Raw genomic sequence first — 16,594 nt, 5'->3', positions numbered from 1 at the left:
AGTCCAGATTGCCTTGGAACTCACTATGTAGCCCAAGCTTGCCACAAATTCATGGTGATTCTCCTGCCTCAGTTTCCTCAGTGCTGGACAGCCATATTTCAGGATTATCATGCCCAGTTATCTGAACATTTACGGAGCAGACAGTATACTACTAAGTAATTTGATAATATTAGGAGGTTCCCCCCCCAAAAAAAAAATAAAATAACCCTACCCACCAGGCACGATAGTCTATGCCTGTGATTCTAGCACTTGAAAGGTGGAGACAGGAAGATCACGAATTCAAGGCCAGCTTGAGTTAAATGGGACCCTGTTTAAACAAAAACAAAAACAAACAACAAAAAACAAGACAGAGGGCAGGAGAGAGAGAAAGATATAATCCCTACTCCTATTAGATGTGTGTATATGTGGGGAAAAGGTAAACAGTGGGCACCATGAGAAAACTAACAAGTGGGCAAGTATAAACAGTTATAATGCAAGATGGTAACACAAGGTGGGAGTAGTACAACCAGCAGGGGTCATTACAGGGACATAAGGAGAAGGTAATTAATTTAGGAGGAAAAAACACCAGGAAGTAGTTTCTTAAATGCTAGGAGATAGGTTAAGAAAGGAATATTCAGCCGGGCGGTGGTGGCGCACGCCTTTAATCCCAGCACTCGGGAGGCAGAGCCAGGCGGATCTCTGTGAGTTCGAGGCCAGCCTGGACTACCAAGTGAGTTCCAGGAAAGGCGCAAAGCTACACAGAGAAACCCTGTCTCGAAAAACCAAAAAAAAAAAAAAAAAAAAAAAGAAAGGAATATTCAAGCTGCAGAGACAGCAAGAGGGAAGGCAAAAACAGAAGCATGAAAAAGAAAAGCAGTATGTGACACATAATTCTGTGGTGCAATCCTACCAACATATAAGTCACAGGAAACTGGACAGGTAAATCTGAAGGGTAGGCAAGGGTCAGACATTCGAGAGCCATTTTCTTACAGGTAGATAGCAATCTACAGAAACACATGGAATGACATGATCAGAACTAACTTTAGAACTGGCTTCGAGGGATGGAAGAACAGAAGACGGGGTCAGTCAGGAGGGTGCCTGGGTCCGGAAAAGAGGTAGATACTGGAGATTGACTAATGTGTTTTTTCTGTTCAGCAATCAAAGGCATATATACTATGAGATAATTATGCAGGAGACCTTGAATGGTAAACTCTAGCCACAGAGCCCCACTACTCAGCATTATGACTCTGGTCTCTGGGGGCATGCCTCTCTTGCTTTCAGACCATCTTTTAAACCTTAATTTTGTGAGCCATCTGGTAACCTTCCAATAAATTCCCTTTCTGAATCCTACCTAACAAGATAATTAAAGTCTGAACTATAGCAATATGATTCAAAATATGATGGGAGGAAGGAACAGGACCCACAAATATACGAGATAAAAATCAGTAGAATATGGAATTTAGCTATACTGAATGAGTTGTTTACAGCATGTTAATTTGTGACATTCAATCGACTGGCTGTACAAAAGTGTACTTTGGTGACAGATTGAGAGAATTTTCATAACTAGGTGGTTGGTTTAAAAGTGGAGACTATGAAATGTGAGCAATAGGCCAAGTATAAGAAAATCTACTCTAATATCCTTGAGAGACTAGAAGATGTTGGTGTCTGTGAGGAATTGGAGAAACCAGGATTTCACTACGTAGTCCTGGCTAGCCTGGAACTCACAGAGATTCACCTGCCTCTGCCTCAGGAGTTAAAACTGTGGATCAGGGATTAAAAAAGTCCACCACACCTGGCCTCCCTAGGTCCATTTTTTTTTTAAAGATTTATTTATTTATTATGTACACAGAAGAGGGTGCCAGATCTCATTACAGATGGTTGTGAGCCACCATGTGGGTGCTAGGAATTGAACTCAGGACCTCTGGAAGAGCAGTTGGTGCTCTTAACCTCTGAGCCATCTCTCCAGCCCCCTAGGTCCATTTTAAACAAAGTAGCTACTATAAGAAATATATATCCAAGATGAAGATAGAAATTTTGATTTCTCCAAAGTTAGAAATGTAGAGTTGTATGTAAAATCTCTACCTTTAACTGTAGACAACTAATTTAATAGTAAGCAGACTAAACAAAACAGTTAGCTGGAGGCCAAAAGCAGCTTGGAATAGAAGGCAAGAGCTAATAAAAAGAGGACGTTAGGCTGGGCAGTGGTGGTGCATGCCTTTAATTCCAGCAGAGGCAGGTGGATCTCTGAGTTCCAGGTCAGCCTGGTCTTCAAAGTGAGTTCCAGGCCAGCCTGGGCTACACAGTGAAACCCTGTCTCGAAAAACACAAACAAACAAACAAGAAAAGGGGGAGGGACATTAGAATTCAAGGAACAGAATGAGCTATGTCAACTTAAAAAACAGAGCTAGAGATAAGGAAGCCAGCATAATGTCACAGAAGCAAGGACAGCAGAGATATGTAGGATGAAGGACAGTCAATTAAATCAAAGGAAAAATATCTACTGGAGGGGATGGAGAGAGGGCACAGTAGTCAAAAACACTCAGTTCCCAGCACCCACGTGGCAGCTCACAACTATCCAATTCTAGTTCCAGGGGATTCGATGCCTTCTTTTGGCCCCTGAAGGTACCAGGCACACATGTGACTGCAGAAAACCACCCTGTCCTTACACATCTTCCCCATCTTCAAGGCTCCATAGTTGGGTTTTCACAGTCTCTGTAGCCACTTCTCTGCTATTTTCTCTGCTCTGCTGATCCTGGGATACTGAGTTTCCCTTAGGCTCCCCAGCTCTTTTCTTTTCATGCTATACTTTCTTCTCAAGGATGTCTAACTCAAATATACAGCCTCAATTACTACTCATTCTTTTCTCCAATGAATGATCTACATGCCCTCATGTCTTTCATTTCTACCTCTGAGCAAGGTATCACCTCTGAACCTGCTGCTCTAGCTACCGGCTTGCTCAACATTCCTTCTTGGTGGCCTCTCCAGTCTTCCACCACCACACATGACCACCTTCCAGTAACCTCCTGTCCAATCACTGCCAGAAACAGACATCCTCTTCTTTACCTCCCACATTCAACATTTAAAAATCACATCTTCTAGTCAGGCGGAGGTGGCACACGCCTTTAATCCCAGCACTCGGAAGGCAGAGCCAGGTGGATCTCTGTGAGTTTGAGGCCAGCCTGGTCTACAGAGCGAGATCCAGGACAGGTACCAAAACTGCACAGAGAAACCCTGTCTCAAAAAACCAAAAAAAAAAAAAAAAAAAAAAAATCCCATCTTCTAAATGTCCTCAAATGTATCATCTACTTTTGCTCTATTGGCTCAGACTACAACTGGGCTACTGTGATTGTCTTACAACTGATTCTTTTCTTATCTATTTAATCCTTTTCTTTTCGTTTGCTCCCCTCCAACTTCATATGGTATTAAGGAATTGAACCTAGGGACTGCTCTACTACTGAACTCTACCCAACCCTAATTTTCTTAACAAGCCTGAAATACTTATCTTGAGGAAAATGAGGCATAGAGAGATCATTAACTTGTCCAATATCCTACAGCTAGTAAAAAGCAGTGTCAGATTCAAATTCAGGCAATATAACTTCAACTACCCTACTATACTATATCTTAAGGTATATAACCCTACTATAGATTCTCTCAGCCAGGCATGATAGTTCATGGATATAATCCTAGCACTCTGGTGGATGGGATGATCATTTATGAGTCTAAGGCTAGCCTGGGCCACAAGTGGAGTTCCAGACAAATCAGGGTTATGGAGGAAGACCCTATCTCAAAAAATCAAAAACAAACTAATAATCAATAAAGTCTCTTTAACAGCCAATACTTCCTCCTTTTAAATGGAGACTGGATAAGCAATTACATAGTTTTTTATGTCTTTCCCTCCCCTGTTAGAATGTAAGTTCCTCAAGGGCAAAGACTATTTATAGCCTGTCTTGGTGGTAATGGGCATTCAATGTACTTTTGTTGAATGTATTAAACCTACAGCCAAAGGCGTGTATGAGTGAAGCTTCAAAGAGTAATGGGGAGGTTTCTAAGCAGAGGGCAATGTCTTTCCTTACTGAACACTAACAACAAATGAGCAGGGACATGCTTCCCTCCAGGAACATTCAGAAGAGGCATCATAAAATCAAAATCATCTTCACTTTTCAGAATTAATTGCAGACACAATTTTACATAGAGCAAAAGAAGCCATATAGGACTAGAGAGAGATAGCTCAGGAGTTAAGAGCATGGCTGCTTTCCAGAGAAACCATGTTCAATTCTCAACATACACATGGCAGCTCACAACCATCTGTAACTCTAGTTCCAGGGGATCCAACACCCTTTTCTGACCTTCATAAGCACTAAACAGGCAAATGGTGCAGACATACATGCAGGCAAAACCCATACACATACAATTAAAAACAAAGGGGGGGGGCATATATACATACAAAAGATTTTTCTACACGGTATAATCACTATTGGCAGAAATGAAATTTCAGTGACCCCTTTTAGGTTTAGAATAATGACTCCTCAGTGGTGATAATTTAAGGTGGTGGCAAAAAGCAAATGGATGGCAGTCTATACACACATAGGACTCAGAACACAGGGTGTGGATTCCTTTTTAAGTCAACCTCATTGCAGAGGTTTTTGTTTTTGTTTTTTTAACTACAGTTAAAACTCTATAGTGTTTTGGCCTAAGCCTGAAGACAGAAAATAAAAGTGCAATCTTTAAGTTTTTAAAGACCCTTGCCCTTAAAGTTACTCAGGCTGAATCTGAAGATCATCACTGGTTCATGGTTATAGAAGGGAAAAATAATATGCCGAGGGCAGGTTTGATGCTCAGTAGGAAAGGGAGATTACCACTCCAGGATAAAAATTTGAGTTCAAGTCCTGGAACACATGTACAGAAGGAAGGAGAGAACTGACTCCACAAGGGTGTCTGCTGCCTGCTATACACATCAGACACGTGCATAGGCACACATACCCATGATATAAACACTCACACAATAATAATGATGATGAACAAAACAAACAAACAAACAAACAAACAAACCCAAACAACTATTACGTGAGTTCCAGAGGAGAAATCTAGCTTGACCAATATAGCTACTGATACTACTTACTACCTTTGGGCATACAATGTAAACAACAATGTACTCTATTTAGGTAACAGTCCTGGTCTCCACCTCCATGCAACCTAGCTTTCCCTGTTTTAAGTAAGCCATTTTCATACATTTGCTCTGAGAGAAAATGTAAATGTTTACTTAACTACATGCTATAAAGCTAATAGCCCATGCATTTCAAAGTAATCCTAAAGAGTAAAAGATAGTATGTAATGATTGACACATAGTAGGCAAATAAAGAGGAATTTATTCCTTAGCCAATGTTTTAAAACAGCACCACTAAAAGTTTATCTCAGACAAAATTACTCATTAGAGACTTAACAAAGCTGATCTGCTAAGCAGAAAGATGGGAAACAGAAATACACAAATGGGTTTCACAGCTGGAGCAGCAGGGCCGAGGGACTCTGGCATTAATATGCAGAAGGAGCAGTGCAGCCCTCAACAAATCTCAGCTAGCACTAGTATCTAGGGCAACGATGAGGAAGGAGTTCAACTCATCATTTCAAACGTCTACAGGAATATCCCAGCACCTGTTCTGTAACTCTTCCATTTACTTCACAAAACCTTCTGTGGGAACTTATAATTCCTCAATTGATTAGGCTTTTCCTTGGTTATTCTCAGGCCCATCTCCAGCAGACTTAGCCTCTGCCAACTTTCATGAGAGAAGTGAAAGGAAATGACCAAACCCTGTACAGATATTTAAATGCCTGGTTTAAAAAAGTTCCCTAGTGGGGCGGTGGTGGCAAACACCTTTAATCCCAGCACTCAGGAGATCTCTGTGAGTTCAAGGCTAGCCTGCTACAGAGAGAGATCCAAGACAGCCAGGGCTACATAAAACAGTGAAACCCTGTCTTGAAAAACAAAACAAAAAAGTTCCCTAACAGGATACAAAAGAGGTAAAAATTCTGCATTTTACAGAACCCATGTGTAAATAAAGAGCTGACCTGATATGTCCCACTAGAAAGAAGGGGTCTTAAATTTTTTTTCTTAAGGATTAGGGGGCTAGGGGGCTGGAGAGATGGCTCAGCAGTTAAGAGCACTGACTGGTCTTTCAGAGGATCTGGGTTCAATTCTCAGCACAAACATGGCAGCTCACAGCTGTTTGTAACTCTAAGATCTGAAACCCTCACATAGACATACATGCTGGTAAAACACCAATGCACAAAAAAATAAGAATAAATTATTTAAAAAAAAAAGATTAGGGGGCTGAAGAGATGGTTCAGCAGTTTAAGAACATAAACTGCGCTGGGCAGTGGTGGTGCATGCCTTTAATCCCAGCACTTGGGAGGTAGAGGCAGGAGGATCTCTGAGTTCGAGGCCAGCCTGGTCTACAGGGTGAGTTCCAGGACAGCGAAGGCTACAAAGAGAAACCCTGTCTCAAAAAAAAAAAAAAAAAAAAAAAAGCAAGCAAGGAAGATTGGTTCCCAGCATGCATAAGGGATGGCTCAGAACCATCTATAACTCCATCTTCAAAGGATGTAACGACTGGCTTCTTTAGACACCTGCACTCTGTGTACACACCTACACACACATAAGTTAAAATAAATCTTTTAAGAAAAAAAAAAGGATTAGTATAGGAGAGAAACAAGAATAAAACACTGAAATTCTGTTTTCATGTAGTTTGTTAGACCCTACTGAAAACTATCGGGGACTACGGGGGTCCAGCCCCTCGATAGTCCCCTCCCAGGGTTCGGGAAGAATCTACAACCAGCTGATAATTAATCTGATGATGAAAAGAAATGAATCTATGTACACGAAACTCCTTAGTCCATATACTTTATTATTCTGTGTCAGTTACAAGCTTATATTCTGCTCTCATATTTAGCTCCTTTCTTGTCTGATTTCTCTCTACACTTACCTGCGGTCCCCTCTAGGTTCTATCTTAATTCCTTCATCTAGTTCTGCCCCTTCTAGGTTCTTATCCATCTTGTTCTTTCCCATATCATCTCCTCTCCCATCTCCTTCTCTCCCCTCATCTCAGTTTGTTCCTCTCAAGTTCTTACCCATCTAGTTCTTCCATTCTCTTTTCTCTTCTCTGTCCTCTCGTGCCCTGGAAGTCCTGGTATATATACACTTACAAGGAGTAATCCCTTGGCAGTGCAAAGCCAGGCTTCCAAGGTCAAATGGAGGCGTGATAAGAATCACACAGAGGGGCAATAACTGTTAATTACCATTTGCAACCCCAAAGGGAAGTGACCAATGGGGAAATGAATTAACTAAAGCTAAATTTGGGTAATATCTAAGAAGAGGGATCTTATGTGCTCAATTATAGTCTTAAACATGATTGGTAGAAAAGATTAAGAATCTATAAGTTGCTAGGTCAATGGGAGAAAATAAAACTGTCTTCTTTTTTCCTGTGGCTCCTATCTGTCCCAGCTATCTGCTGTTTTTTCTGCAGAGTCGGGGTAGGTATGCTCGGTCGCTAGGCAACTTGTGTACAGCTAGATGCCTCTGGTGATAGTTAAAGGGAGATCTGGAACTAGAGGTAAGGTTTGGGAAAGAAGGAAGTAAAGCTTAATTGGCACAACCGCCAGGCGACTCAAACAGGTAGCCTGGATGCTTAAGTCTGTTCTTAGAGAGTACAGAGGTATCTCTGATAAGGTACTTCCCTCCATCTGGGAATGGACGTGGCCAGATGCTGCCAATGACAATAATTACAGGGAGGCTTGAACTGGGGTTCTGGCTGTGCATAGCTGTCAGCGCAGGTTATCTAAATATTTCTTTAGTAGAGGGGATAATGTGCCCAATAAATGATGGAAAAGCTACAATAGCACACAAGAAACTCATAGCAGGAAACAGCTAACAATCAAAAGCCAAATATCACCAAGGCTCCTTGAACCTTAGCTTGACCTCTGGAAGGCCCTTGGCTACTTTCAGGTATTAGCTTTGTCATAATCAGCTGAAATCCTACTTTGTGTATTTTTGCGGCTTGCAGCAGAAAACAAAAACAAAAACAAAAAACCCTAGCCATGCCATGCACAGTGGCGCAGGCCTTAAATCCCAGCACGCAGGAGGCAGGGGCAAGTGATCTTTGTGGGTTCAAGGACAGCCTGGTTTACATAGTGAGTTAAAAAAACAACTATGTAGAGAGACTCTGTCTCAAAACAAAACAAAACAAATGATAATAAAATAAAATCGTTACAAAAATGAAAGTTTAAAAAAATAAGTTATAGATTCTCAGAACAAAAGGTCACTTTGGAATTATTTCACTAGACTGTTAAGGAATTAACAAAATTTCATCACTACCACATGTTAGGTGCTGACATATGGGGAGGATACAATTCTGGAAATTACTGTCAAGTAATTTCAGGAGAGGGCCACTGAACTATCATTTTGAAATAAAATGAGCTTATATACAAATTTCTCTGGAGATATGCAGAAGAAATAAAATCAAGAATACTTATTCTTTCAACAATAAAGAGAACTAATAAATAATTATGTTTGGAAATATTTTCAAATAAATCTTTCAACAATAAAGAGAACTAATAAATAATTATGTTTGGAAATATTTTCAAATAAACTATACAATGATAACTGAAATTTGAGGAGGGCAGAATTCTAAGTCCCCTAAACTGTTCTAGGCTCAGATCTATTCCTGCCTGAGATGAACGTGAAGGGGTTACCCATGCCAGGTTCATGGCTATCTATGCCTACTGAGTTTTCTGATTTTCAAAGAAAAAAATTTTTGGTGGTGCTGTAGACAGGACTCAGGACCTTGTATATACTAGGCAAGTGTTACATTCAAGTCCCTCTTACTGGACCTTTGGTAACTGTGTAACATATCATAAGTGAACAGAATTTAAGTGTTTCAAGTTTTTTTTTTTGTTTTTTTTTTTTAAGACTTGCTACAATCTGAAGGCAAAATATAAGGTAATTTAAGTGTGACATTCAACAACCCAGGGATCCCACTGAAGGATAGAAAGTAATAGAAAATACAAAAAAGTAAGAAAAAGAAAAGGCGGGCTGGGTATGGTTGTATAGACCTGTTCTGCCAACATTTGAGGACATTCAGGAAGATAGATTAGGAGTTCAAGGCCAGCCTAACCTACATGAGACTTGTCTCAAAACAAAAAAACAAACAACAAAAATCAAAACCTCTACCAAAGTCAAGACCCCACTACTCCTTGATGAAGAGTTATAGGCAATTAATGGTTGTTAAATGAGTAAGAATCAGTCCTGTCTAAAGATGGGCCCTCCATAGGTCAGCCAATCCTAAAAGGTCGGTCCTAAGTCCATATACATACAGGCAACGCTGGATGGACTCAGTAGTTTTTAAATGCGTGAGCACACACATGTACACACAACAATAATAATTAAAGAGGAGGTCAATAGCCGGGCGGTGGTGGCGCACGCCTTTAATCCCAGCACTCGGGAGGCAGAGGCCGGTGGATCTCTGTGAGTTCGAGGCCAGCCTGGGCTACCAAGTGAGTTCCAGGAAAGGCGCAAAGCTGCACAGAGAAACCCTGTCTCGAAAAACCAAAAAAAAAAAAAAAAAAAAAAAAAAAAGAGGAGGTCAATAATGTGAGAGAGCAAGGGGGTCATGGAAAGAACTGGGCGAGAAGGATGGAAATTATATAAACAGTGTTCATGTATGAAATTATTAAAAACAAAATTAAAAGAGAGAAAGAGAAAAAAAATTACCTACAGAATAGCTTAAAAAGAAACATTAGGTACTAATATGGTCTGTGGCCTAAATGTAAACATTCATAATTGCAAGGAGGTAGGCATACTGGAAATTTAAGCCATAGTTGTGTACATGCTCGGCAAGCACTCTACCAAGTTATATCCTTCACTTCTTACAATGAAAAATTTAAAATATAAAGTGCAGCAAGAAAACCCAAAAAGAGACATGGTGGTATTTTATTTGTACTGAAATGTGATTTTAATTGTATGTTAATAAATAAAGTTGCCCGGGGGTCAGAGCTATTAGAGCCATAGCAAGAGCATGGCGGTGGTGGCGCACGCCTTATTCCCAGCACTTGGTAGACAGAGCTAGGTAGATCTCTGTGTGTTCAAGGATACAGCCAACACTGGAGACACACGCCTTTAATCTCAATACCATAGAGGACCTAGAGGGCTGTACATACAGGCACTGACGAGGCAGTCACGTGTTTGGGTTTACAACCAATGAGAAGGCAGAACAGAAAGACTATAAAAAGACATACACACAGGAAGTAGGTCCCTTTGGGAGAGCTCTCTTGGCTGAAGCAGGAAGGGTAAGGCTCTTAGCTCTGATCTCTTGGCTTTCTTCTCTGAATCGGCTCTGTGTTTCTTATTTAATAAGACGGTTGGTTACATCTACAAAGAGACTTCATAAACACACACATAAAACAAAACTGTGAGGTTAAAAAGGGGAGGGGTGTTATCTAGGACAACATCTAGAATGTAGTAAATAGTGAGATAAACATTTTAGGCACTAGAAAAACAGCTGCAGTTTGTAACATAAAAATTCAGCTGTCTGGGGGTTGGAGAGATGGCTCAGTGTTTAAGAGCATTGACTGTTCTTCCGGAGGTTCTGAGTTCAATTCCCAGCAACCACATGGTGGCTCACAGCCATCTGTAATGAGATCTGGTGCCCTCTTCTGGCCTGCAGGCAAACATGCAGGCAGAACACTGTACACATAATAAATCAATCTTAAAAAAAAAAAATACAGCTGTCACTTAGGTACTGGCCATCCATCAAATCACAGGATCAATGTATTAAGACAAAAGGTAAAGTGAATAAAATCCTAATAAGAAGACCATCAATGCTACAAAATTCACTCTGGAGGAGAGGTAACACATAACTGTGTGACACAGGAAACACGAGCACCTAGCAATGAATCAAATGCCAAAGAAATAGGCAGTAAATGCCAGAACAGGCACAGAAGTGCTGGGGGAGGTCATTCGAGGACCTGAGGTCAGAGTCAAGATCTAAAAGGCAAGCAGAGAAGTAGTGACTTCTACTGGTGGGCTAGCGGTTTCAGGGAAAGTTTAAGTTTTTCTCCCAAGTATTAGGCTGAATTTAAGCTCAGAAAATAGATTTCAGGGCTGTGGATAAATAATTTCACAAAACCATTTAACATTCATGTGGATGTTGTAGTTCTTCATGGGTAATCTTCAGTCACAGTACTGCTTCAAGGAATTCTCTTTTCTTTTTTTGGTGGGAGGAGGGTGAGACAAGGTTTCTCTGTGTAGCCTTAGCTGTCCTGGAACTCACTCTGTAGACCAGGCTGGCCTCGAACTCACAGAGATCCAACTATCTCTGCCTCCCGAAGTGCTGGGATTAAAGGCATGTGCCACCACCATCCAGCTAAAAATTCTCTTTTCAGAGGTGACATATGTAAAGATTTCCTTCAAAGAACACCCTCAGTACCCCCTTACTAACAGAAGCTGCTGTCTCACACAAAATGTCATTTTTACCACAAAAATTCTGCCCTGGTGGAATCCAGGAGTCCTACAAAAAAGGAAATACTAGATTCATGTTTCCTGGTAATACAAAATCAGCTTAGCAGATATATTCTCCATCCACACCTAAAAGGATGTGGCCAGTTTGAGAATTGAAAAAAATCAAAAGGCCAGACGCATATGACAGATCAAACACAGAGAAGATTCGGACTATTCGAGAACCTATACATTCCTCCACCAAATCCTTTATTCCTACTCTTTTGTTATTTTAGTTTTAAATCTTCCCGAGCCTATCTTTCTCTCTCTCTCTCTCTCTCTTTATTTGGTGTGGGGATGGTGCTGAGGACTGAAGCCAGGGCCCTGCACAAGCTAAATACTGCATGCTAGGTACTGGCTCTACTATAAAGCTACATCCCAGCTTGCCCCTACTCCTGTACATACACGCGCGCGCGCGCGCGCGCGCACGCACACACACACACACACACACACACACACACACACAGAGTCTTTGCCATACCCCACTCCCACTTGCAACAGGTCTTAAGTAGAATTATACTGCATCACAATTTTTATTAACAGTTGGAATAACTCTAAAATAGTTTAAAGAATGTTTCCTACTTTCAAGATTTTGGTAGTAGTGAATTTTGTATAATCCAAGAGCTTGGGAAGTAGAGGCAGAAGGACCAAGACTTCAAGGTCATTCTCCACAAACAGTGAGTTGGATGCCAACCTGGGATACATGAGACTGTCTCAAAAATCAAAATAAATAAAATGAGGGGCGGTGGTGGCGCACACCTTTAATCCCAGCACTCGGGAGGCAGAAGCAGGTGGATCTCTGTGAGTTTGAGGCCAGCCTGGTCTACAGAGTGAGTTCCAGGTCAGCCAGAGTGACACACAGAAAAACTCTGTCTTGAAATACAAAAACAAAAATAAAGCCGTTGGTGGTGGCCGCACGCCTTTAATCCCAGCACTCGGGAGGCAGAGGCAGGCGGATCTCTGTGAGTTCGAGGCCAGCCTGGGCTACAGAGGGAGATTCAGGACAGGCAAAACTAACAAAAAAGAGGTTGCCCACTTCTTGTTGTGGACTCTGTTGGGTGACCACAAAAAGAAACTCTAGGCAGAAGTTTTTCTGTAATTAAGAAGACAATACTGAGGCTGGAGAGGTGGCTCAGCGGTTAAGAACACTGACTGCTCTTCCAGAGGACCCAGATTCAATTCCTAGCACCCACATGGCAGCTACAACTGTTTGTGACTCCAGTTTCAGAGGATCAGAAACCCTCACACAGACATACAAGAAGGCCAAAAAAAAAAAAAAAAAAAAAAAAAAAAAAAAAAAACCCAATGCAATAAAATAAAAATAAATTATAAAAAGTTGCCAATTATAGCCGGGCCGTGGTGGCGCACACCTTTTATCCTAGCATTCAGGAGGCAGAGCCAGGCGGATCTCTGTGAGTTCAAGGGCAGCCTGGTCTATAGAGCGAGATCCAGGACAGGCACCAAAACTACACACAGAAACCCTGTCTCAAAAAAAAAAAGAAAAAAAAAGTTGCCAATTACATAGCCAACATAAAAATGGTTTTTTTTTTTTTTTTTTTTAAAAAAAGACAATATCCCAGTCATGTCCGGTGGCGCACACCTTTGATCCTGCACTGGGAAGGCAGAGGCAGCATGATCTTTGTGAGTTCGCGGCCAGCCTGGTCTACAAAACCAGTTCCAGGACAGCCGGAAATTCTGTTTTAAAAGGGGGCGGAGGAAACATCCAAATTACAAGTTCACCTTCTTTGTGTCTGCTGCCACGAGGATAAGCCAGTGAGAGACTCTCTGAGTTTACAAACTCAGAGCAGAGATCAGGTGGCCAGCGATGTCATGACAGCGGACAATGATAGAGCAGCCTCCTCGCTTGTACCTGAGCTGTCCCATTACGTCTGTCCTTTAAAAGAAAATCACGAGCTGAGTTCTGGCTCACTTTGCTCACTCACTGCAAAGACTGGTCCACTACGTACCTCTTCTGGGAAGCCTTTAACGACTGCCCCTAAAAGAGGCGCTGCTGCGTATGCACAGCTGCAGCAAATGGCAGGCACACTTTTTTGAGACATCAGAGACAGGTAAATTAAAAAAACAAAAACAAAAACCAAACAAACAAAAAACTGTATACGCTAAGAGACAGGAGGAGAAGGTCTTCTCAGTGAAGAGTTTACATAATGTGTCAGAAAACCTGCAGACCTGTCACGGAAGACCCAAGACTTGGGCTGTTTCCCCATCATCTCCACTTTGCAACAGCCCCCACAGTAACTGGGTACATAACAGATCTGCACACGCTCACCCCATGCTTTTCTATCTACATTTACTAAAATACAGAAAAGATGGGAGGGGGGGGGGGAAAAAAACAGCCAAACAAAATAAAACCTTGGTCTCACACTTCTGAGTCCAAAGTATGGAGTAACCAAACCGAGCAGGGGAGTTTTTCTTCCTGTGAAGGAGGAAGGAGAACAAGGCAGCTGCCTCGAATGTGCGCCTCGCCCAGCAGGGCAATGACAAGCTCCGAAACGCCACGATGGCCCCAGCAGCTCCCTCGCGGCCCGTCCCAGCACGTCCCCGCGGCCCGCACTGTCCCCAGCGCCGGCCTCTCACAAAGGAGAGTGGTTCAGTCCCCAGCATCCCCGCACCTGATCGCTCACAAGTGCACCCGCCTGGGTGCGTGCGTGGACGTGTTACCCCACCCACTCCCGGCCCAGGCTGCGCCGAGGCTTGGTGGAGGCGCGCATGCCGCAGGCTCACCTGAGTTAGTCCTGCAGCTTCCTTTCCCCGGCGGAGTTGCAACCCACCGTCCGGGAGAACAAGGCGCCTTCCGGCGGAGCTCGGCCAGCCCTCGCTGCAAGCAAGCTTGCTAGTCCTCCATGCCCCTGGGCCCGCCCACTGTCCTCCACCCACCAATGGGAAGGCCGGAACGGGGTGCCATCCAGGAAGTCTCTGAAGGGTGGGAGGTCCTGAGGCTGAGAAGGGTACGTAGGCAACCGCAGATATGCCTGATTGGAAATAGAAACTGGCCGCGGGCTGGCAGGACCGGCCTCTGACCCCAACCACTGGGGGCGCTCCAAACCAGTACACCACCTGCTACCTGTCACAGAAGGACATGCTGGCTCGGTGAACATCTACTATTACTTACAGGAATTTGAAGCCCTTTTGGGAGTCTGTTGGTCCGTTTCGGTCCAGCCCCAACATAACTGTCCCTTCACATACTCAGGACACCTATTGGTCAGGGTGAGGAAGTCTGGGAATAATGTTGAACGTGATTGGAAGCAAGCCCCACTATCCTCACTTAAATGTAGGAATGATGGTGCTATATTAGAGAAGTCAACAACCAAGTTTTTCGAATAACCCATCTGTGACCAGTTCCTGGGATAATCCTTTATAAGCAGGATTATCAACACACAATAGACACAGGTTATATAGCCATTCTACAAGCTTATCTATTGCATCTATTACAGATTTTCCAGTGTTGTTTTTTTTGAGACAGGGTCTCAGAGTACGGCCCTGGCTGGTCTGGAACTCGCTATGTAGACTAGGCTGGCCTCAAAACCAGAGATCTGCCTGCCTCTTCCTGCTGAGTACTGGAATTTAAGACATGTGCCACCACCACCCAGCCCCCTGTTCTGATTTTAGCAACTCAAAATACTGAGTCATTTAGTAATAATAGGAGTGCGAAATTTCACTTAGAAAACAAAAGACCTAAACAAGGCAGTGGTGGTGCATGCCTTTAATCCCAACACTTGGGAGGCAGAAGCAGATAGATCTCTGTGAGTTTGAGGCCAGCCTGGTTAACAAAGTGAGTTCCAGGCTACAAAGAGAAACACTGTCTCAAAAAACGAAACAAACACACACCAAAACCCCAAAGACCTTAATTAAGTTCACTAATAGTTCCAAACTATTCAAGAATACACACAGGCCAACTAAGTCTTAGTAGAGGGACCATTGACAGTCATTTTACTGCAAAGCAGCAAAATTTCATCATAGGTGAAACTGAACTGAGAAAGGTGTTCCTGTGTTTTCTAAAGTTTTGCCGACTACATTTCCATGGGCTTGTGTAAATACCAGTATTGGAAAGCTCACATGACAAAGACCTGAACTCTAGTCCTTTGAAAGAGTACATGCTCAACAGCTGAGCCATCTCTCTAGTCCCTCAAAAATCTTTATATTTTTTTCAGGAGTCATGGTGGAGTCTTTTAAATTATTAAAGGAATTTTCCAAACATTAACATAGTTGCAGGGTCATACAGTTAAGAAATCATATCAAGCTGGGCAATGATAGAGCAACGCCTTTAATCCCATCACTTGGGAGGCAGAGACAGGCGGATCTCTGAGTTCAAGGCCAGGCTGGGCTACAGATCAAGTTCTAGGGCAGCCAAAACTATACAGAGAAACCCTGTCTTGAAAAAAAAATCATGTAATATTTTATAAGAAAATAAGACTTGATCATTAATTTTCCTTGTATACTGAATGTTTGTCAAATTCTTTCCTAGATCTAAATAACACTGTATAAATTTGAGGTATTAGGATTTATGAGAATAATGTTTGTATAATAGTGTTTGTGCAAATGCAAAGAGGTATAATCTTGTTTGTTTGTTTGGGGTTTTTTGGTTTTTGTTTTTTTTTCCAAGACAGGGTTTCTCTGTGTAGCTTTGTGCCTTTCCCAGAACTCACTTTGTAGACCAGGCTGGCCTAGAACTCACAGAGATCTGCCTGCCTCTGCCTCCCAAGTGCTGGGATTAAAGGCGTGCGCCACCACCGCCCGGCAAGAGGTATAATCTTAATTATATGGTTTCTATAATAAGAGCCTATTACCCATCTAGTTATTTTCTGGTACAGAATACAAGACCCACCAACAAAGGAAGTCATTATAAGCATCATAGAAAGGGAGAAAGTGTCTGATTCAATGATTTCTACTAATTAGACTGATTTGTTGCTATAAATTACATGATTTCTAGTGTTCATGGTTTCAAAAGCCAATTAACACCCAGAATGTCTCATAATTACCATTCAGTACATGGGGGTGGGAGATGTTTCTGTATTCATTCATGACCACTTGACTCAGGCCATGAATTTATAGCCA

At 42.3% G+C, this 16,594-nt stretch overlaps 1 protein-coding gene across 4 annotated transcripts in view; it reads right to left on the bottom strand.

The window, feature by feature from the left end:
- The window catches only part of Chd8 (chromodomain helicase DNA binding protein 8), a 71,557-nt gene extending 57,165 nt beyond the window's left edge, over nt 1-14,392 (bottom strand). For 3 of the 4 annotated variants that reach the window (XM_052733290.1, XM_052733295.1, XM_052733296.1), the window contains exon 1: nt 14,264-14,392. The gene's annotated coding sequence lies outside the window, so the exon portion shown is untranslated. Of the gene's footprint in view, nt 1-13,902; nt 14,089-14,263 lie in introns of those variants that run through there. The other variant, XM_052733293.1, reaches the window with a different exon arrangement.
- Between the last annotated feature and the right edge of the window lie 2,202 nt (nt 14,393-16,594).

The sequence above is a fragment of the Peromyscus californicus genome, unplaced genomic scaffold (genome assembly GCF_007827085.1).
Source record: "Peromyscus californicus insignis strain IS unplaced genomic scaffold, ASM782708v3 Scaffold_12__1_contigs__length_115047231, whole genome shotgun sequence".
NCBI lineage: Eukaryota > Metazoa > Chordata > Mammalia > Rodentia > Cricetidae > Peromyscus > Peromyscus californicus.
The sequence above is the reverse complement of the archived record's forward strand: the minus strand, read 5'-3'. Positions and strand labels throughout refer to the sequence as shown.